Here is a 22,809-nt window from a genome sequence, read left to right as displayed (position 1 = left end):
GGAATGCAAATTTCCAGCAAATATTTTTCTTTCTTTTAGGAGCAAATTCTCATGAAATTTTCCCAAATAGAATTCTCCTCCTTTGGCAGTTTGGCTCTATATTTCTATATACTTTCCCCCACCTCATTTTGAATGCCAAATTCAATCTTGATCCAGAAAATTTAATTTAAATTTTTTTTTAAAAAGTGAATTAAAATAGTAAGTTGAAGTGGTTAAAAGTACTTGCAGATGAATGGAAATTAAGGATATATAATCTTCATATTTTGCATTACTCATCCTAGAACATCAACCCAGAGAGTTTATCCAGAGTTCTTACTGCTACACTGCTGACAAGGATCTAATTATAAGAAATAAAATTGTTTCTTTTTGACGTAGTACAAATACAGTGCAACTGAATATGAGAACCATATTTCTTAGATAACTAATAAGGAAAAACATAACATAAAAGCCCACTTCTTCCTTGGCAAGTATGCATGCTTAAAACCTTAGTGACACCTCTCATTACTCAGCAGTAACTCTGGAAAATAGAGAAGTGCTTCCACTTAAGTGCTTCTTTAGTGTTTACAAAACTAATTTGAGGAGATGTGCAGTCATCTTCCCATGACTAAGTCATCTTTAAAGAAACTGAAAACATTAAGTAAAAGGAAAAGATAGGTTGGACATACATAAGAGTAAATAATCTGTTTCAAACCCTTGCTAAAGTGGGAAAGGATATTTCATAAACATTTCAGAGATTTCAATATTAGCTATGCTGACACAACCCCCAAGTCCATATCCTTGCTTCTTGAACACAGATGCAAATTATTACTTTACTTTTAGTGCTATACACTGTTTATCTTTGTCAGGAAGATGAAGAAAATTGCAGAGAGGAATCCATTTAAATATTATTCCCCTTCTATTTGCATAAATAAAATAACTTTTATCTTTCAATTTTTGGTATGTCTGTCCTCATTCTTGCACTTTTTTGATGAGTCCTTTCTCCAGTTCTCCCTTGTCTCTTGGCAAACTTATATTGCCTTTCTGCAGCTGATCTTCTTGCACTATTTCTGGAGCATTTCTACATTTTTCCCACTGCTTTAAATGCGAACTCTAGCTAGCTGAATGTTTTTATCTTGGTATTCCAAGCTGGTTGTACATCTGAGGACTAGCAAGTACCTTTGTCTCTCAGGACTTCTAATTACAGCAGAATTTGCATGGAGGTATATAACATTGTTCTAAAACTGCCTGAAGATAAATTCTAGGTCACTCATTCCCCAAGTGGTTTGAACTTAAGTATTCCATAAAAAAAAATTGTATTTCTTTTTTAACAAATATTTCATATCATTAATTTACAATGCTACCTCATTATTTTCACTACTAGCTTTCCTTATCAATACAAACCTTTCCATTCCTCTGTTTTAGTCATATTTGACTTGGATTTTCTTCAACTCTGGCTCCATTTCCTGTAACATTAGATCTGGTTTCTGTATTTTGTTGATCCTTTCCTTCATTCTCCTGCAACCTACATTCAATGAGAGAGTATAACTCAGATAATTAAAGAATAAATAGCAACAGAAGAGGAATTTATGAAATTAAAATGCTCAATTTTTAAATTTCATAAATTACCATGTGGCTTGTCAAACCTGATAGCCTCCTATTCCAGTTTCTGTGCAATTGAAAACCACGACCACCAGTTTCTTAACAACAACTCTCATCTGCACTGTAGACACAGGTGTGAAACTCAGCCTCTAAATTCAATTACATCCCCTGCCTGTGACTCTTGTGTGCTGGTCTAGAGCTGGGGAACCAGCACTTTCTTTCCTCAAGAGAGATGTGTGAAGGCTGTGTTTGGAAGGAAGCATGGTATTCCAGTGGGTATAGTAGGCACAGAGTTTGTGAGCTTTGGCCTCCACACAGAAGCATTTAAGAGCTCTCTTTTTATTATGTGGAATACTTTGCCTTCAATATATGATGGAAAATAATATTTGTTCATTATTGTTTAAATTCAATTTCAAGTAATTTGCAACTGATCACAAACAAGGGGGCTATTTTACCAATTGTCCTTTCATTAAGAAAAAATAGACTTTTTAAGGAGGGTTATGTAAGAAAACTTTCAATAAGCTTGTCTACTGTTATTAGATTAATGTATGTGAGAATTTTCCTTAATCATATGAATCAAATCGTTCTCTCACAGACATCAAGAAAACTTTACATTGATGTTTTTGTTTACTAATTTTGATAGGCGCTCCTTTCTCTTTAATAAGGTTATAATGTTTTTTATTCCTTTCTCATTTCTAATATGTTTTCCTGATTAGAAAATAGCAATATAATTTAATATAACTTTAATTATTGTTAATTTTGTGTTTCTGTCCAAGTAACTTTTGAAATGCCTTGTTTTAGCAATCTCTGTGAAATTAGTCCCATAAATTCATATAATTTGTTTTTTTAAAGTAGCTATAACCTCTGAGGCTGATATTCTTGTATAGCATTTGACTATGCTGTTAGAAAACATCAGTGTCTGCTTTCATTCTGACACTGGTTGAAAGACCTTGCTTCGCTCTTTTTGGGTGTTTAGACCTGCTGATAAATATTAGACAACAGTTATGTGCATTGCACTAACTCAGGAAGAGAAGGAAAACTTTTCAAACAGAATTGCTGCGATTTCCATCCAGTACACATGAGTGTCTTCCCTTCCACAGAAACATCCACTAACATGTCATTGTCACTATCTCATCCTCCCTCAGCAGTCAAAACATGCTTTGGAAATAAGTGCCACCTACCCTTAACATACTCCAGTGTAACATGCAAACAGACACACTATTTGTTGTACTCCTCCCATGCTGGGTGATTCCATCTGAAATACAGGTAGACAGCTCTCTTTCTCTTGCAAGTTCATAGTGTGTTGCTGTGAAAACAAAATAAATTTTAGTATCAGGGGATATTTTCGAGTTGTTTTATTTTTTCCCTTATGTTTTTCCTACCCTGAGTCTGCTGCTAGATTCTTCAGTTGCCATGGTGAGCAGGGGTGTAGGCAGTTTCTCCTATCAGAGGAAAAAAATAAAAATCATGAAATGAATGCTAATGTGAGGGGAAATTGGCAATATTTGTTTTATAACCCAGTCTGGTTCATAAATAAAAAGCTTTCCACCTCAGGCTTTCATGAGGAAAATGTCATAAAATTAGGCCCTCATCTTGAAATAAATTCCTAGTTGTTGTTTTGTTTTGTTTTGTTTTGTTTTGTTTTTTGCAATCAAAAAGACGAGAATAGTCTTTCTCATGCAGAAGAGAATAGTCCAGTGAATAGGTAGGTGAAAGACTGGCCCTGAATTCAGGTGTCTTTGACAATCCAGCTTCTGGTCTCCCTTGTTGAGAAGCTCAACCAACAGTACTTTTATTAGAAAAACACTAATTTGATAGGCCAGTGTGTACTAGACCCTCATAAATGCTAGAACCTCATAAATAGAGTTAACTAGAAAATATGTCAAATTTTACACACACACCACTTTTTCAGTTTAAAATTTATGTTTCTCATAGAATTATAGAAATACAGAATTATAGAATCATAGAATGGTCTATATCAGAAGAAATCTTCAAGATCATCTAGTTCTAACACCCCTGATGTGGGCAGAGACATCTTCCACTAGACCTGGTTGTTAAGAACCCCATCCATTCTGGCCTTAAACACTTCCACAAACTTTTCTAGGCAACTGCTTCCAGTGCCTCATTTCTCTCACAGTAAAGAATTTCTTCCTAATATCAAACCTAAACCTGCAGTCCTTCAGGTTGAAGCCATTTCCCTTGTCCTCTCACTGCATGTGAGTAGTACATGTAAATAGTCTCTCTCCATCTTTCTTGTTGGCTCCCTGAAAGTACTGGAAAGCCAAAAATAGATCAACCCGAAGACTTCTTTTCTCCAGGATGAACAATTCCAATTGCCCTAGCTTTTCCTCACAGAAGTTATGTTCCATCCCTCTAATAGGGGGTTTTGGTGATCCTTCTCTGGACTTGGTCCAACAAGTCAATGTCCTTCACATGCTGGGGATCCCACACTGGATGCAGTGCTTACCATGCTTCAAAATACATCTCCCTTCAAAATACAACAAGTTTCCCTAAATTACATACATTTCTTCATATCTATGTGAAATACTGTTTTATTTTCTATTTTCTCCTTTCCATTAGGGCTTTATTTCCTCTACCTTAACTTTGTTTTTCTTTCTGATTTTTAAAAGACAGATGTGGAAGTAGAAAACCACTAAAGAAAATACTAATTTCTTTGAAGAAAGCATCATTTATGGAACTTAAAAGCTTTTCACAAGACATTTTTTCTTCCCCTCTTGCAGTCTTCTCTCTAGAATACAGTACCTGAAAAAAAAGTAGATGTTGATGACTTTTAAATAGTGAATGTGCTACATAGCTTATTTATAGATACAAGGGTTATTCTGAGGCACAATTAACATCTATAAGGCATCTCAACATCTTGTGCTATACTAATGCCTAGCATTACTGTCATTGACTTGGAGTCCCTAAAGAGCTTTCAGAAACTAGTCAATCTCTTAGCTTTAATTTAGACATGGTGATCCTGTAGATTAGTGATATTAAATCAATATCTCATTGGAGGAACAGCAGTATATTCCCTCCCAACATATTAGTTATGTGCTTAATAGTGGAAAATTACTCTCTTACTTTAGAGCTGGATTAAATTTTGCTGTTATGAAAACTTGTGAAAAGAGAATTTTAAGTTCTGCTTCTGAAAAATATCCATAATAATTATTTTTTCTGAAAGTCCCAAGTCTTCACTTAAGATCTGCTGATAAATTATCACTAACAGTCAAAAATTATTTACAGCATGTTTTCAGTGGGAATTGCTTTATATTTATATAAGGTAAAATTTGGTGGAATTAATTTTTAAATTTTCCGTAATAGAAAATCTTTACTAGAAATAACTACTTGTATTTGCTCAGCTTTAAGCTTCTTGATAGATAAAAGTATGAAGATAGTTTTTCAAGGAAATAAAATTAATTGGTTTGCTTTTTGTGTGTTTATGTGTGAGATTAAAGGATTGCAAAGCACAGCAATTCCTAGGCAAGTCTAACCTAAGACTCACATAGTCTTAAGCTAAGGAATTTTTTATCTTTTTGCCAGGGACAGGGAAATGAGCCACAGAAGACCATGAAGACAATTTCTGCATGCAAAAATTCTTTAAATCTGAGGCTGAGACATAGCAATTGCTCATTGAAGTTATACAAATAAATCACTTTACAACTCAATATTGTAGGAACAATGCTCTAGGCAAGGTCTAGATGGCTTGAAAATAAATATTTTAGTCTTTCCTAAGTTTTAAAATATATTTCATAGCAGTTTCTTTCATATGCTTAGAGATAAGAGACAAGTTCACTTGACAGATATATCCCATCACAGTTAAATGAACCATTCAGCTGCTAAGCACTATTTTTATTGCAGTTTGTTTGTTAATAATAATTACATACTGAAGGCTTTAAAATAAAAAAAAAAAAAAAAACTAAACCAAAGAACTTCTCACTAATTGGAATCATATCTAGACTTAAACATGTAGAGGTCTGTAGCACCTCTGCTATGAGGACAGGCTGAGAGAGATGGGGCCATTCAGTCTGGAGAAGAGAAAGTTCTGGTAATACCTGAGAGCAGAGTTCCAGTACCTAATGGGGACTGAGAAGAGAGCTGGAGAGGGACTTTGTGCCAGGGCACATAGAGATAGGGCAAATGAGAATGGCTTTAATCTGAGAGAGGGTAGGTTTAGACTAGATATTAGGAAGAAATTCTTCATATGAAGGTAGTGAGAAACTGGAATAGGTTGCCCAGAGAAGCCGTGTATTCCCCATCCCTGGAAGTGTTCAAGGAGTTCAAGGACAGACTGGATGAGGCTTTGAGCAACCAGGTCTAGTGAAAGGTGTCCCTGCTGGGGAGCCTGGAAGTAGATGGTCCTTAATGTCCCTTCCAACCCAAACCATTCTATATTTCTATGAAAAATAAACCTTGATTTCTTTCACAGACAATAAGTTACTTAAGTAAGTTTGCTTTATGCATATTTTGTCATTACTATCTTCATAGTATTAATCTTTTTTTGCTTGGAAAAGAAGTCTAAAGAATCATAATCTTCCAGGAAAGCTAACAGAATGTTGTCTGAAGAAATTATTGCTCTTACTTTATCTATTTAAACAGCAATTCTTTGTGATGGTATAGAAGACAAGCAAGTTTCATTCAGCAAGCAACAGGTTAAAGTTAATTCAGGTGTAATAATTATCTTGTATTCTTGTCATCAGAGTAATTGGTTCTAACACTGTACAGAAAAGATGACTAGTTATAGTATATTCACTATAAAGACAGAAAATGCTGAAGTCAAATTATGTGGCTCTAGGCATTTTTAGAGATAAACAGTGATTCACTGTGTCACAGTTCTCGTGACCTGCCTTTATTTCACTTATGCAGCTGCCCATGATCAGTGCATGCCTAAAAAAAGAATGAGAAAGTACACAAATATAAGTACTAATTAAAAAGTCACATAAAAATGTGGTAAGCACTGAAAATATAAAATATTAATGCTGTTGAGAATGGGCTGGATGCAGCTCAGGTATGGATATGGAGCTGTTCTGGAGCAGTCTACTTTCCTCCACCTTGTCCCAGAATACCTCACATTCTGGGTCATGCTGGCATGGGGCTGGATAGCACAGCCAGCAATCCTGTAAAATCCTCTCTTCAGTGTAAGAAACCACCCATGACTGAAAGGGAGAAAACACTGTTACAGAAGCATCAGTGACAAATAAGCTTTATGCATTGAGATACAAACTGGAGATAAAGAAGAAGAAAAAGTAAAGCCTGATCCATATGTGGAAAAATGGCTAGGGAGACGTTCTATCCACATCCTAACATGTGAATAACCTTATACCCTTATAACGTTATGGAAATTATAGGGTTAAATACAGCTTCTACTCCCTGGATGGAGCACAGCTGGCATGGTCCACAATGATTCCCCAGACAACAGTAAGCACCTGCTGAGGGGGACAGAACCGAGGGTGGAGCAGTGTGGGGACACCTCCGCCAGGCTCCATTGCAATCTGCAAGGAGGAGAACTCGATGGTACTTTGCAGCTAAGGAACCACATAGCCCCTGACACTGAAGGGAGATAGATGTCAGGCTGCTGAGCCAACAACTCTGGCCAAATAACTTTCTTCAGACGAGCTTGGTTCATTATAATCTAATTGCATTATTAAGACACATTTCCTTCCCAAAGTTACCCACCTCTGAGGTGCCTTTGTTTGCTTTTTTCCAAATGTACGCACCTTGGCAGCCCTGAAGTATTTTACACTGAACTAATTTGAAAGTTCCATCCAAATTTACCTGATCTCACCTACAAATATTGAATCCATTGGCATTGTCAGGACATGACAGTAGGTTAGACCTTGTCTAAAATGCAAGGGGAAAGATTCCAGCATGCTGTTTCCTAGGGTAGAGTAGCTCTGTAACAGACTCCAACTAGGAAATGTATGTGCCTGTTTTTATGGAAAGGCTCGCTCAAAACAGCATCTTTAGGATGATAGGAGCCAAAATATTCTGAGGTAAGACTTTTTTTAAACTGTTTAAAAATAATTAACTAAATATACAGTGATCCACAAAAGGTAGCATTACTGTTCCGTGGTAATTGAGATAACAATCTGGTGTATTAATAAGTTTGAAGCTCTATTCTTTACTGTGTTTTATAAAAGAGTGGGTTCATGTAACTCTAGGAGAGGATTTGAGGGGCTAGGAATTTCAAATTCTGTGCTATCAAGGATCAAAATATGGGACTTTGGAGGGACAGTGAGCCTCTAACGAGTAAACTTAGGCAGCTCACAGTTCTGGTAGCTGACTTCTATGGATATCAGTCTTCAGCCTAATTCTTACAGTGTACTGGGGGAGGGTAACTACATAAATTGAATTTTAAGTTGCATAGGATGTGTTCTGAATTATTGACATAAAGTGTCTCATTTGGACTCAGTTCAGTGAAATTGCTTGTTGTTATGCCCTGTTCCCCTTTAATGGGCTCTAGTTAGCTCACTGAATCCATATTTCAACACAGTGCACACACTGCTTTCCATGAAAATGAACCCACATGAACTTTCATAGCAGTGTCTAGGAGGTGAAAATGGTACTCTGAAGAAGAATCTGCTTTTAAAGGCTTTTGGCATGCCTTCTCATTAAGCATTTAAGATAGGAAAAAAATCTTGCATGACAGAGAATCATACAGTAGGTCAACCATTTTTATTTCTTCTCAGTTAGAGATGAGCTTATACTGAAACTTTACCAAAATGTTATAACTTGGGCTAGTCTCTGTGTTCACAGCTTAAGCAGGGATAATCCATGTGTCAAATCAGTTTAGGCTTGCTGCAAGCAAGACCAACAGTAATCAGTAAAAAACAGAAGAGCTAGTTTCTGTCCTAGCTTAAGATGAATTCAGTAATTTTGATTTTATCACGAAAGCAAACCCTAGAGTACCCAAATGTCAGTTAATACTTATTTGACATTCGAGAAGAGATTTTGTATTGGATGGTAAGGATTTTGGTCATAGGAGGGGGGCTACAGGGGGGGACTTCTGCAGAAGCTTCTAGAAGCTTCCCCACTGGCTGATAAAACCAATGCCAGCTGGCTCCAAGATGGATCTGCCACTGGCCAAGGCTGAGCCCGTCAGCAATAGCACCTCTGGGATAACAGATTTGAGAAGTGGCAAAAAATCCCTTTGCGGTTGCAGGAGGAGAGAGGAGTAAGGATATGTGAGAAACAGCCCTGCAGACCCCAAGTCAGCGAGGCAGGAGGGAGAGGAGGCGCTCCAGGCATTGAAGCAAAGATGCCCCTGTAATCTTTCCCCTGAGGGGGCAGAGATGACGCGTGATGAACCTTTCCCCAACATGAAATACCATATTTTGGCAGCCAAAGTTTTAAAAATTTTAAGATTCTAAGTGCAATGCACAAAAGGGAGCCATGAAAAATCGATACAACTTCTGTCATAGGATTTGACAAATGTCAAGTCATCAGTTTTTAATGTGTATAAAAGATAACACTTTTAGCCCTACATTGCCCTCTAGTACTGTGCTGTATATTGATTTAGATTCTCTGAGAGGCCTAGATATTCCTTGGAGGTGTCTGCTCCAAGTATTAATCCATCCTGACCTGACCTAGCTTAGAAGATCTGGTGTAATCCTAGTATAAGATAGTATGTCTAAAGGCAGGTTTTCTTCAAAATATAAAAATTAGAAAAAAAATGTGTGTGTTTCTGCCATGTAAAGAAAGCTGTGGATAAATTAAAGAAAATATAAAATTAAAATGAAGATCAAAAAAAGAGAAATCATAATAAATAAGAGTATTTTTAAGATAAAACAAAAATAAGAATCCTGCAGTCATTTGAAATGAAGTGAATTATCTAGACTTCCAAAGAGGGTGACCAGAAAAGATGGGAGTAGTAAACGAAAACTGAAGCTTTCCTCTACAAAATAACTCATGACTGGAAGACACATTTTGTGTGTCTTCTCTGAACCTGTATGGAAATGCAACTTTATTAGGCACATGTCAATAAATGAAAATATAATATTTATATTTATACATCCCAGGATTTATGGAAGTGGTCTAAGCAGACAAGTCATTTATTCATTTAGTATGTACTGCTATACAAGGAGAATGAATTCCTTTAATCACTTAAATATTTGTAAGTGTCACTGGGCAGCTCTCCTTAGCTCAAGTACCTGAAGATTTTTGTATACTTCCTGGTGTTGTGCATATTTATTTTAAGACATTTATATTAGTTTCTTTCACCAAATTATTTGAACTGCAGCTAGACTGACTCTCAGAACTTGTCTCATTATTACTGATAGGGCAAACAAGTGCTGGAAGAACTTCAATAAAGTAGGAAACATCTAGTCAATTATAGAATAGAATAGAATATGGTAATTAGAATATAGAATAGATATAGAATATGTTTATTAGAATATAGAATAAGCTTCACTTAAGACAGAAAGTCTTATCTGGCTTTTTTACAAACTCCTATGCAAAGTGTCCACTGACAAGGAATAATATGCGCAAAATTCCCGCATAAAGAATCAGGCTGAGACAATAGAGCCAACTGTGATCTTATTCTTAAGAAAATAATTTTATTTCATGAAATGTTTGGTGTTGGGGGGGCATAGTATGGTATGTTCAAAATCACATACCTTATTAGCTGTAGAAATCCTTCCAAGAAACTGATTTCATCAGGCCAAACAAATATGATGGCTGATTTTTCTTCTTTTTCCCTCTGCATTATAATCCATCAAAGTAGGAACATCTTGAGGCATTCTCTTCATTCATTTGTTATTAGTAAATGCTTCTGTAACTGAATGTTCAATTAGATAAGAGACGCTCGGAGCAGGGCATCCAATCTTCACTTGACAAAGTACACATCATATCTTCTCAGGAGAGAAAATTTTTGATTCTTAGCCTTATCTTTTAGAGTATATGTGATGTAGGAGCTTAGATTTCCTAGAATTACAGTGAAGAAGCAGATGAAATCTTGACACATCTGGCTGTAAAATGTGCTGCCATTTTAACTGGTTGGCAGCAGCAGGATGCATGACAATGTGCAACAGATGTTGGAATATTAGTCACCATGTTTTACTTTCTGTGCTGAAGTATTTAGGAGTTATTCGAAAGAAAATCCTTGACAGCTCATGTAAGTTGTTTTCATTGTGCTGAAGCTGGAGAAATAATGGGGCCAGGCTGCTCCAAAGAAAAGAATGAATTGTCAGAGTTTGTGTGAGGTCTGCTGTTAAAAAAATAAAAGGAAAAAATGCCTACCAGCTCCTTAAAGGTCATTATTTAAAGGCTGCTTGGATAATAATCAGGACTAGGATGGTTAAGAGTATGTCCATGAGGAATGGGCTTTCCTCTGAGGGGGGCATTAGGCTTATCACAACTGCTGAGTAGCAGCTGGTGACTTCTGAATTAAGAGACATTTCCTTGGTGAAGATTAAAATGGAAGTCTCAAGCTTGCAAAGAGGTGTCTTGTTTAAAATGTCAAGCCTGGAAGACTTTTAGGATTCAGGAAATTAGTTGTTTCTCCTGGGATTTGAAACCACATTTTGGATTCTTACTGGAGATAGGTAATAACTCTTTCCACTGAGTCAAATTCACAAATCCTAATATTAGAAAAAATGATTATTCTCAAATTCTTGTTGAAATTATTCATTGCCCTGTTTTGATTAGTATTATTATTCTTCTATTGTGTTTCTCTTACATATTTTAGCAATATTCTTTTCTGTATAAGTGCAAATAAAACCACGTGGGACTTTCAAAACCACTGAGACCAGTTCAACATATGGTGTGATATCACAGGCAAGTTACAAGTCTTTGAAAATCTCCTCTATGACCTATCACCCTGACAAACAAAGCCACTGGCTCCTTTCAAAAGCAATTTATACTGAAGAGCATTCTTCCATGAGTGTTAGCCTAGCTTAACAGAGAGTCAGCGTTGAATCATTGTGAATACCTTCTGAATTCTCATTTCCCAGGGGAATAGTTTTGGAATATGAAATTCAACTTTGTCTCACCTCATCTCTGTTTTTCCTTTTCTTTTTCTTTCTTTTTTTTTTTTTTTTTTTTTTTTTTTTTTTTTTTTTTTTTTTTTTTTTTTTTTGTGTCCTCCTCTATGAATTCCAATTTGATGGTCACTTCCAAAAAACAACATTCATGCTAGCCACTCTGAAATACTGAAATACAGGCAGGGTCATGACAAACAGGCACCAGAGCCTGAGCAGTTGTTTGATGACAGGAGAAAGTTGTGTACCTTCCCATAAAAAGAAGCACTGATCCTTTGGAGACTGATGACTGTTCAAGATGCAGTCATTATTTCCCTGCCCATGGGTGGAATAATGGATTGTACTTTACTGACAAGTGGGTTTTCAGCCTTTCAGACACCTCAAATCATGCTTATTTTTACTCTAAGTTGAAATGTGAAGGTCTATCACTAAGATAAGAATTTGCATGAGTTGTTTCACATCTCTGAACTTTAATTTGCCTTCAAATCCATTTTAATGAATGGTTAAATAATCAAAGAATAAAGAAATCTCTCTGTATTACTCAGATGCTAGACTTAGGACTGCTTGTTACAAGAAACACAGTTCCACGTTAGGCAGCTGTATTGTTGCTTCTCTCACACCATCCTATGCTTCTAATTGACTTGACTTTAAAACATCTTTTGATCACTTAGAAAAAAGTATTTTAACATATATTACAGAAATTTTTGGGTGAATTTCAAGAACTTTTAAAGTTTTTATCTTATCAATATTTTAATAATGCATGTTTTTGCTGGCATTTTATTTGATGCCGATTCGCTACAAATAAGACTGAAAATTTCAACTGAGTTTTGCGGAAAAAAAACCCCACCAAGCAATATTTTTACTAAATATTATTTTACTTTATATCTGTCATATCTTGTCAGACTGTCTTATTCTTCTTATCTTTTCCAAGCTTAGTTTCTACATATGTTGAGCAGAATAATGTATACGGTCTAAAGACACAGTGCCTGAAATCTGGCATTTACTGGATATAGGTAACTGTGAAAGCAAAAGGTAACTGAAAACCTGTATTTATTGCTGCCCCACCTGAAGGCAGAAATTTTAGAATATATGGCATAAAAGTTCCATGCCTATTCAAATACTGATTCTGAAATTAAATTAGAAAATGAAACTCGGGCTCACAATCTACTGATATTCTAGAAATTTTACACCAAAAAATAATTGGTCTGACTCACCATGAAATCTTATGTGGGATCTGCAGGAATTATCAGTTTGGTCACAGAAATATTTGATTCACAACTCCCAAGACTAAGACAAAAAAATTGTCAGGCTATCTATAATCTTGGTATTTTTTATATATTAAAACCTGTACATTTAATGTAGTGCAGTAAAGCAGAATTACAAGTCAGACAACTTACATATTGAGAAAATAAACTTGTAGGAATTAAGAAGTTCTGTTTTGTAAAGTAAAGCCATTTTAAACAAATGAAAATACACAAGTTAATTTCATTTTCAAAATAATTCTGTAGTTTATTACCCTTCATATATTTTTGTGAAGATATTCATATTGACCATATTGATTTTTATATAGATTTTCATATCTGAAAATGTTTCATATTAATGGAAAAAAACCCAAACCACAAATAAAGCAATGTACACTTTTTAAAAACCAGCATTGTGTGGTGTAGTGGAGTTAATATCCTGCTTATTGCTTTTTTTATCATCTTTGGACACAACTTTCCTTTAAAATTGCACAAAGGAGAAAATAAACACAAAAAATTCCCAAATCCTAGAGACCGTGCAACATGGGCAAAACACATATTTTCAGGTGGCATTTTGTTTCTTGAAGATGTCTTCTTTTCCCTTGGCTCATTGTGCCTTACACCACTGAAGTCTTAACTTGATCTTTCAATGATACAATAATTCTAAAGAGTGAAGTTACCTATTCCACAGTTAAAGTTTTTTTGGACTGTACCTGAATGTCTTCTGTATTACAAGCTACAGAAATTAACCTTCAATATGTATGTTCTGCTTTTATTTCTAATATTGGCTAAAATAGGCTATACTGGGGGTATAATTTAACTAGGCAGGCTGAAATGAAATTCATTTTCATTTGACTGTTTTTTAGTGCCAGTGTGGGACATTTGCATCCATACACATCACTGAGGACCAAGTTACAACCAATGGGGAGAAACAAACACTGTCAAAGTGTGATTCGTTGAAGCTAATGTAGATACCTACTTCAGGAAAGGATATATTTTACCATCCCAATGCCTATTTCTCTGCAGTAACTATGGAGAAACCCGAAGGTGACCAGCTCAGATATCAGTATGTGCAAGGTGTTTTCTGCATTTTATCAAATGAATCATAACCCAGGAGTCAGCTTGATCAAATTTAACTGTTATGTATCCAGGCAAAAAGTTTCTAGCTGTCTGTCTGTTTTGATAGAAAATCAGAAATCATAATGATTTTTTAATAATTTATAATACCAGCTTGATTTTTGTATTTGGCATAATTTGATTCTCATGATGTTACTTTTGGTTTGATTTCTCTGCATATGACTGGGGGAAAAGAAAGATATGCACATATCTTCCTCTTTTATGGATTACAAGAATGAAAGAAGAGCTTACGTAAGTCTTTATCTGTAATAATTACTGTGTTTGATTGCCACTCCAGCACATGAACTTTTGCAAGAATAATTTTCCTTAAGCATGTTAAGTATCAACTCAAAGTTTTAAAACACCCTTAGGAATTGCAATGGGAATTGTCAAACATGATTCTTAGCAAAACCTAAAGTCACCTAGTCCCTTTCAACAAATGTGCATTATCCATCAAATTCATGAACAGATGTTTCAAACAGTTAGGCTTAACTAACAAAAGTAAATACAGTAATGTCATTCATGACATGATTTTGAATATAACTAATTTTCCCCCATCATGCTATATATTACTATAACCCTTTTTTTTGTTAAAGCACTTGTAAGATCCTAATTTATTATGAAAAACATTTTGCTAATTTCTGAATCTATTCCTTTCCCTTTTTGCTTTCTTTTTTTCAATATGTATTTCCATTTTTTTCTTCATAAAACCAACGTGAATTCCCTGCTCTTGCAAATGTCATGATTCTGAAGTTAATCTCCTTTACTATGTTTTCCTCTTTAAAAATCATTCATCTGTAAAAACTGTAGAGATTTTGCACCTATGTAAAATTTTAATTTCAGAGAAAGAACGAGCAAAAATAGAAAGTTTTTGAACATGATTGAAGACATACTTGAAAGTATTATTAGAGGAGTTCCAGAAGTTAAATGAAACCAAAATGAGAGCTAATACTTGACAAGTAGAGATGCTGTACATTCTCAAAATAATTAGATGTTCTGAAAAAGAGATAAATCAATCAGACTGTCTGGTTAGATAAAATGCAAGAGAATTATAGACTGTTTGGGGCAACTGTGCTATGGAAAGTTATGAATTTCAGTGTTTAAAAAAACATTTTCTGTGTTACAGTTCAGCATGACTGAAAAAAAAAAGATACTTTAAAAATCCTGGAGATATATTTTCAGAGCTTAGATAATGAAGAAAGAAAATATTTCAAAAAAACTACAAATATTAAAAAGTAGGAGACTACTTTCAAAGAAATGGTTGAAACCCACCCTTTAATAAGATTGTGTAGAGGTAAAGCACTTCATGGAAGTAACCTTTCTTCCTTCCTTTCAGGTTTGTAAACTCTATGTCCATTCTCATCCTTCAGGCATTGCTCAGAAATTAAGAGTTCAGAGAGGAAGCCACTGTTCCATATGCTCAGAGAAATATAAAGGAAGAATGTGTTATTTTGTCTGTTTTGGGTGAATAGTCACTGAAATTAAATTAAAAAGACTTTGTAAAATAAACTCAGCTGAGTCAGATGCATGCTGTTTAATACATGTTTTATATATTTACATATATATATATATATTTTTTTTTTTTAACCTTTTGATTGTTAGCTAATTTGATTCTCCAAGAATGTGTAGGTTCTGGTGATAGGTACAAGAAAAGCTGCCAGTCCAGTTAGGGGACTGTAGACTAATTGAAAACATCCTACTGAGATGTCAATGAACATACCAACTCCAGCGTTGTTGTGTCTTCAGTCTTGGGTTCCAGGTAGTCATAAGTACCTGTTCAGCTACTCGGAGTTGCATGAAGTGACCAATTCTCTTTGTGTGGAAGCTCAACCATATAAATTGTTAGACTATCATTGTCTTTATTTTCACCAACACACATTTTACAGTAGGACTCACTTCTCTTCAGAATTGATGCTGTCCTTCAAGATTTCCTTATGTTTGCCAAAAGGGATAAAGTTGAGCAGGGCAGTCAGGATCAAAGAGAAACACAATAAACACTGATAATAAATTATCTCCTTGAACACTGTAGAAAATATCTATTTTCTTATTAAGAATATCAAATTGCTATTTAATGTAATTTAAATGCAAAACAATGCAACTTTGGATTTGAACAAAAATACTCAAGTAATTCACAGAAATGAAAACTTAACTGGATGAGAAATGAACCAGGTTATCACAGGAGAAAATTCAGTGTGCATCTGTGGTTAAAAATGATCAAGATGTTACACTGCATATGTAAACAAACAATAAATAAGATAGAGAATGTTGTAATTCCCTGATTCAAGTCAGTGCTGTGATTTCATCTAGGATACATAGTCTTGCACTAGCCTGCTCAGTTCCAAAAGAAAAGCAGCAAGAGCACTGAGAAGGGTGAGAATAGCTAAGACCTCCCATTGACTCAAATAAACTGCAAAACATGAAGCAAATAACCCAGCTGAGCACTCTACCTCGTTGAGGATGTCATCATCTTTCAAAATGACACTGTGCTTCACAGCTAGACAGCAGGACATTTCTTCCACATACTCCTAGAAAAAGTCATCATGCCCACCCTCTCCATTCATACCTGTTGTGTCACTCCATCTCTTGGTCTTTGCACAACCACAGTGTTACTCTCCAGGCTGGCCTGGATAGACCAGAAATAGCTCTGGGAAACAGCTCACAGTAAGAGCTGCAGCCCATATGAAATTACCTACTGGACATGTCTTAAAATCCTTCTAGACTGTCTTGGAATTGTTAAAGTTGCCAAAGACCTCTAAGGTCATTGAGTCCAGCCATTAACCCAGCACTGCCATACTCACCACTAAACCACGTCCTCTTGTGCCACATCCATGTGCTTTTCACATTTCCAGGGATGCCACTTCCCTCAGCAGCCTTTTTCCATTGCTGATCACCCTTTCCAAGAAGAAAGCTTTCCTAATATCTAACCTAAACCTTGCCTAGTACAGCTTGGTGCCATTTCCTCCTGCCCTGTCACTTGTTACCTGGAAGAAAAGTCTGAGACTCACCTTGCTACTACCTCCTTTCAGGTGTTTTTGGACATGCTCTTGCACCTCTCTTTCTTGTCATGAAGGAACAAAAACTGAACACAGGATCTGAGGTGCAGCCCCACCAGTGTCAAGTACAGGGGTAAAACTACTTCTTTAAGAAGGTGATCACGGCAGGGAGTGGAATGGCTCAAGGCATCAACTAAAGATCAGATGAAGAAAGGCAGCACCTTCATGGGATATATGATTCTGTTCCTGACTGGGAATTCTACACCTCAAAGAGGGCATCACCTCATGGGGAAGGGTGCCAGAGATATATCTTTACTGACACCAAGCAGGTGCCTATCACAGTGCTGTTGTCATGCTCAGGCCATTTACCTTGACTGAGATGAAAGACACGATACATTGCCCCTCACATTACATTTTATTGATTGCCCAAAATCTGTACAGCTTTCTTGCATGCTTTTTCCTCTTCACAAGAATTGATTTTTTTAAAGCAAAGTTTACACATAGTTCAGATTTCTGCTAAATCTTTTCTTAAAATAGAAGTTGCTATCTACTGTAATGTGCAGATATCTAGGCAGAGGTGGCCAGAGTACAGGGATCAAAGGTGTAGGGTTATGGGAGGATCTTGTCTAGCAAAGATGGCTCCTGTCACAATGGCTTGTAAGTATTCTCAATCATAAAGTAGAACAAGGGTTGAAAACCCAGTTAGCGCTAAGGAACATGTTTCCCAAGTCTCTTCTGGCTGACCGTTCTTCAGTCAGGTGGCTGAATGCACACTTCTCCAAAGCCTATCAGAACTGAAGTGAGCAGAGTCTGTGATGGTCCTGAAATAATTTCAGAATTCACAATTGTAATGAGCAGGTAACATCATGATGAAGAATGTAATAAGGGCCAGACACAGGCTGATTATTTTAATCAAGATTTTCCCTTTCATGTCACTCTGGAGTGCAGGGTATGTTGAGGTATCTAGTGCAGTGGGATTCACTGGCATAGCAAGCAGTGTTGGTTGTGATGATTTCAAGAGAATTCTTTGGACAGCAAAGGTTCACAAGGTAATGACAGCTCATTTCTTCACTGGGATGGACACAGATGATGGCTCGAGGTCCCTGCAAAAAATGTGCCATGGGTGTTCTGCACCCATCACTGATAATCCTGTGTGCTGCCTCATGTGTCTACCAACTTTTGGGCCACTGTCTCCAGGGTGTCAAATTTCCATTACAGAGAGAGGCCGTTGTGTGCAAGGTGATATCTGCACCCTGATTTGGGAATGTGCTGTATGTGGGCAAAACGTCTGCCATGCATGGGCCAAAGGAACAGTATGTTTCCTTTGAAAATCTTGTGAAATGCATTTCGTGAAATTACAGGGCCTGTGCCAGCTGACTAGCAGCTGAGAAAGGATATTCTACTTTAGGAGACGATGAATATAATAGAAAGGATGAGTAGATAACAAGCCTTCATATTCTTAGCACAGAATTGTCAGTGAAACGTACATTGTGCAGTTAGTACTCGTAGTCCAAGCAGAAACTGTTACAGTAATGGGAGCAGCAAATTCTTGGAAGGAATAAGTAGAGTATGTGAATCATTTAGAAGATGTTTTTCATAACAAATAATCTCTCAACAGTGATTCTTGGTTAAGTGAAGAAAGGAGCTGCTAACAGAGTGACTGCAGCTACTCCTGACTAATATAGAATTTGTTCAGTAATTTATACACCTTAAGTTAGAGCACTACAAGGTGTTCTACTCAGAATCCTTACAGAGCATTTCAATGGTTCTGGTCGCAAAAAATGTCAGGCAAACCAACTTTATAAGCACATAATGGAAATGCCTTGTTATTCAAGCAGGATTGCTATGACAGTGTGTCTTTAGAAAGAAAAGAAGCAGGGTGTGAAGGGGTGAATGTAAGGGAAATGATGTAAGATATATATTTGCATCAGCAAGGTGGAAAAAGATTAATTTATACAGAATTAGTGGAAACAGAAAGGATAGATAGAAAATCCATTACAAAGTGCTAAAATATAATTAAGTCTTCATAAATAACGCTATTTACCTGATTTGTTTTCCATGTCTGAAATTTTTTAACCGATCATGGGCCCCTGAAATGGGCATTGTTCATACTTATTTAATAACTGCTTTCCCTTTTGATTGTTTATTCAGAAATTTGGTATTGTCACAACTTGTTCAAACAAGACACAGGATGTAGCTTCTGTTCTGGATTGAAAGCCCTTCCAACTAATGTTTCTCTCTATTTTCTATTTAATCTTAAACTGCCTGTGAATGTTTTTGCTGGAAAGTAACTGAATGGATGCATGAACTCATAGAGAAAAATTTAATTAATAATTGGCTTTGTTTTGCCATATACATTTACTCGGCTCTGGTGGTCTAGTGGTTATGAGTCATCACCAGTAAAATTGGGATGATAATAGGGAAGAATATAAGTCAGTAGGGTCCAGTGCAGCGAATTAATCAGGCTAGTTACTGGAACAGTAAACCAAAGCGTTACTTCTATAGAGCAAATAGCTTTAAAAAAAAAAAAAAAACCAACAAAAAAACCAAAAAACCAAGCACAAAACCAACAAAACAAAATAGGAAGTTTGACAGAGAATCAAAAATCTTGTTCCAATTCTTTCAGGAAACAAAAAACGCCCCTGTATTTAGTTTTCCATCTCACATCCTTATAAGTTCTCCCACTTGAATACTCTTTCACTTATTCTGCATTAATTGTGTATTCTCAGATCTTCATTTAAAACAAACATAGTGTTTTTATTATATGTTACTATATTCAAAAATTCAGTGCTTTTCATGCATATTTATTACATAATATTAAAAAAAAATAATGCTTCTGTTTTCCACAAGGAAACTCTCTCTCAAGGTAAGTTTGAAACTACAATTCCTCAGCAACAAAGCTTTCTGAAAAATGTCCATCAGTACTTTAAACCTTGAGTCTGATACCTAGAGGATATAAATCTGCAGATAAAACTACAATGGATGTATGGCAACAGTGATTGCCTGGATGTGCAGGTCATTGTAATATGATGGGAATGTCAGCATCTATTTTTGATTAATCTTTCCAAATGCATACGTTTTCTCGGAGAAAAATAGAGAGTGTCAGGAATACAGTTAGTTTATTTAAAGGAATGCAAAGCATAGCAGGAAATACAGGCTGTTTACAGGCAGAGAAATTAGCTTTTTGTAAACTAATGCAGATCTCTTTAATTAATATCAAACTCATACTCTGCCCACCTTGCCAGCTTAGATTTAAGGGAAAGCTTGGAGAAATATTTATCTTTGGAGAACAGATGTCTCACTAAGATAGTTGTACAGAAATACATCCAAGAATTATGCAGTCCTTTCAAAATTAATGTTGCTGAGTTTGTTTCGTAATTAAGAGCATAATTGAAAATACAAATGTTTGAAATATTCATAAGGCCCAAACTGTCTCTGTATTATCAACCCTGAACAACTCTTCCACGTTTAGAATAAGAACAGAGACACTCCTTGGGAAATTCCTACAGCTTGACTGGGACAAAAATACCTAGTAATAGAGTATCCAAGTTTATATCAACAGAACTTTGTTCACCCCCCCCTTTTTTTTTTAATATTTACATATTAGTACTGTAAATTTGCTTGCTGTAACATTAGAAGAATGGCAGAACCATTTTTGTTGCATGCAGAATGCTTCTGCTTCTCCTAGGTGCACAAGCATCAATGATTAAGGAGCTGAGGAACAACTAAATTAGGAGCAACTGAGGATGCTTAAGTCCATAAGAGAATATCTACTGTGAATCCCATTATGATTTTATATTCCCTTGCTTTTCCCCCTGCCTAAAATTAAGCATGTTTGGACAATATATGCATAACATCTGTGGAAATATTTTCTCAAGATTAAATACATTCATCAAACCCTCAAAACAAAAGACAGACAAATCTAAATCTTCTGCTATGAAGATTTCCTGCAATGCTTACGCATGTGGAAAGGAGGGAAACTCCTAAATTCACCTTAGATTCGTGATTGCTGCTTTCAAATGGTTCAAATATTTTGTAATTTGTGGTGTGCGGTGGCACAAGTTGTGATATTTTATCATAATCAAAAGCAGATTACCTTTCCCATCTCTTCCCAAGAATAGATGTCTGTATGTGCTTATAATAAGTATATATTTCTTCATTCTTCACAATGAAAAATAATTAACAAATACAGTTAATGTCTTAAAAATAACTTTTCCTAAGGTTCTTGTTGGGATTACTCCTTGAGGTAAAGAGGGTTTGGCATGTACAATTCTGTGAATTAACCTGGGAGCAGCATTCTCAAATGCATCTGTGAAACTCAATACTTTAATTTTCAAATTGAAATAATTTTGGCACTAGAAAGCTAAACTTACATGATCTGAAACACTCTGAATGAGCCTTTCTCTTTTTTCTTGGCAAGAGAAGAGTCTTCTTTGGAATACAACTAGTTACTAAAAATAGTTCCTGTTTCCCCCAAGAATCACCAGTTTATATGGTTCTACTATTCCAGTACCTAAAGAGGGAAAAGGTTTCTTAGGATATATGTAAAAGCCTTTAAAATGAAGTTATGTAAAGTACACAGACTGATTCTGTGCCTCTGTAGAAGATCATAAAAAAAAATCTTGATAACTTTTACTATGGTAAGTTTTTGAAATGCCTAATATTAAAATATGCCAGTATTTATTCATTTGTAACTTCATCATCTGATGGGTAGGTAAATTATCATTAAGAATTCAAATTTCTGACAGAAGGCTACCAAAAATTTTGAAATTTTCAAGTCCTAACTTCACATTTCTGGATGGAATTTCTTCATATGACATGGAGTTCTCCATATCACTGTGTCTATAAAGCAAAATATATTTTCCACTTTTCTTGTCCATTCTTTGTGTCACTTCTTAAACTAGCTAAGTCAGCTTTGCTTTTAGAATACCTTAAGACAAGAGTGTATTTACTCTAGGGGTAAACTTAAAATGAGCAGGTCAAAGAACTGTTTAATTTGGTCTGGCCTGACAGAGCAACACAAATTTTGCTGTTCTGAACCCCCAGATGAGCAACACAAATTTTGCTGTTCTGAACCCCCAAATTTGTCTCCTTATTCAAGCTAGCCACTGCAGAAAGTACAGACTGAAAGAGGGCAACTTTTACAGCCATTGATAAATAAGACAGCCAGAAACATTTGTTTTAATTAAAAAGAAAGCAAACTTGGAAAAAGTGAAACAGTAGCTTTCCTTTTCAAAAGGCTTTCTCTAAGTGTCAGTAATGTCAATAGGAATTGCAATGTTCCCCACTAGTTATCCCTTAACAGTGAATTTACTGCTATAGCACTCTCACCCTTGCTGATCCTTTGAGTCTATGAACCCCTTACTACACCTTCTCCTGATTTAAATTTATGTGCCCTGCACATCAGAGACTCAGGAGAGCAGCCTTAACCCTCACTTTAGGAGCCAAACTAAACCAGCTCCCTCCAGGGACTCAGTGGACAGAGAGGAGAGACAGATGTTCTTCAGGTTGATGTGGAAAAGGGGTATAATTCAAATTGTTCCCTGCAAAGGAGCCTCTCTCTCTATGCTGACTAAAGGAAGGACTTCAGAGATGAACTGTCTTACTTTAATGAATTCCCTCACTGTCAGTGTTAATTCAGGTATCCTGAAGCAGTGACTTCCCCTTCATTTTTGCATTTCTGTTTACTAAAATTTTACTGTAATTCAGGATTTCAAGGAGTTGTTGCCTTTAAGAAATGATAAATTTTTAAAAAACAGTAATGACAATGAAACGGCAGTACCCTTTTAGAGGAATTCTGGAAAGATGCTGAAGATCATTGCCCTTGTGAAGTGTTTTCTCTTATTGTTTCATGAAGCCCTTATGCAGTAGAGCTAGCCAACCTTTTATGAAATGATGGTCTGT

The sequence above is a fragment of the Geospiza fortis genome, unplaced genomic scaffold, assembly GCF_000277835.1.
Source record: "Geospiza fortis unplaced genomic scaffold, GeoFor_1.0 scaffold366, whole genome shotgun sequence".
In the NCBI taxonomy this organism is placed as follows: Eukaryota; Metazoa; Chordata; class Aves; order Passeriformes; family Thraupidae; genus Geospiza; species Geospiza fortis.
Note: the sequence above shows the minus strand (reverse complement) of the source record.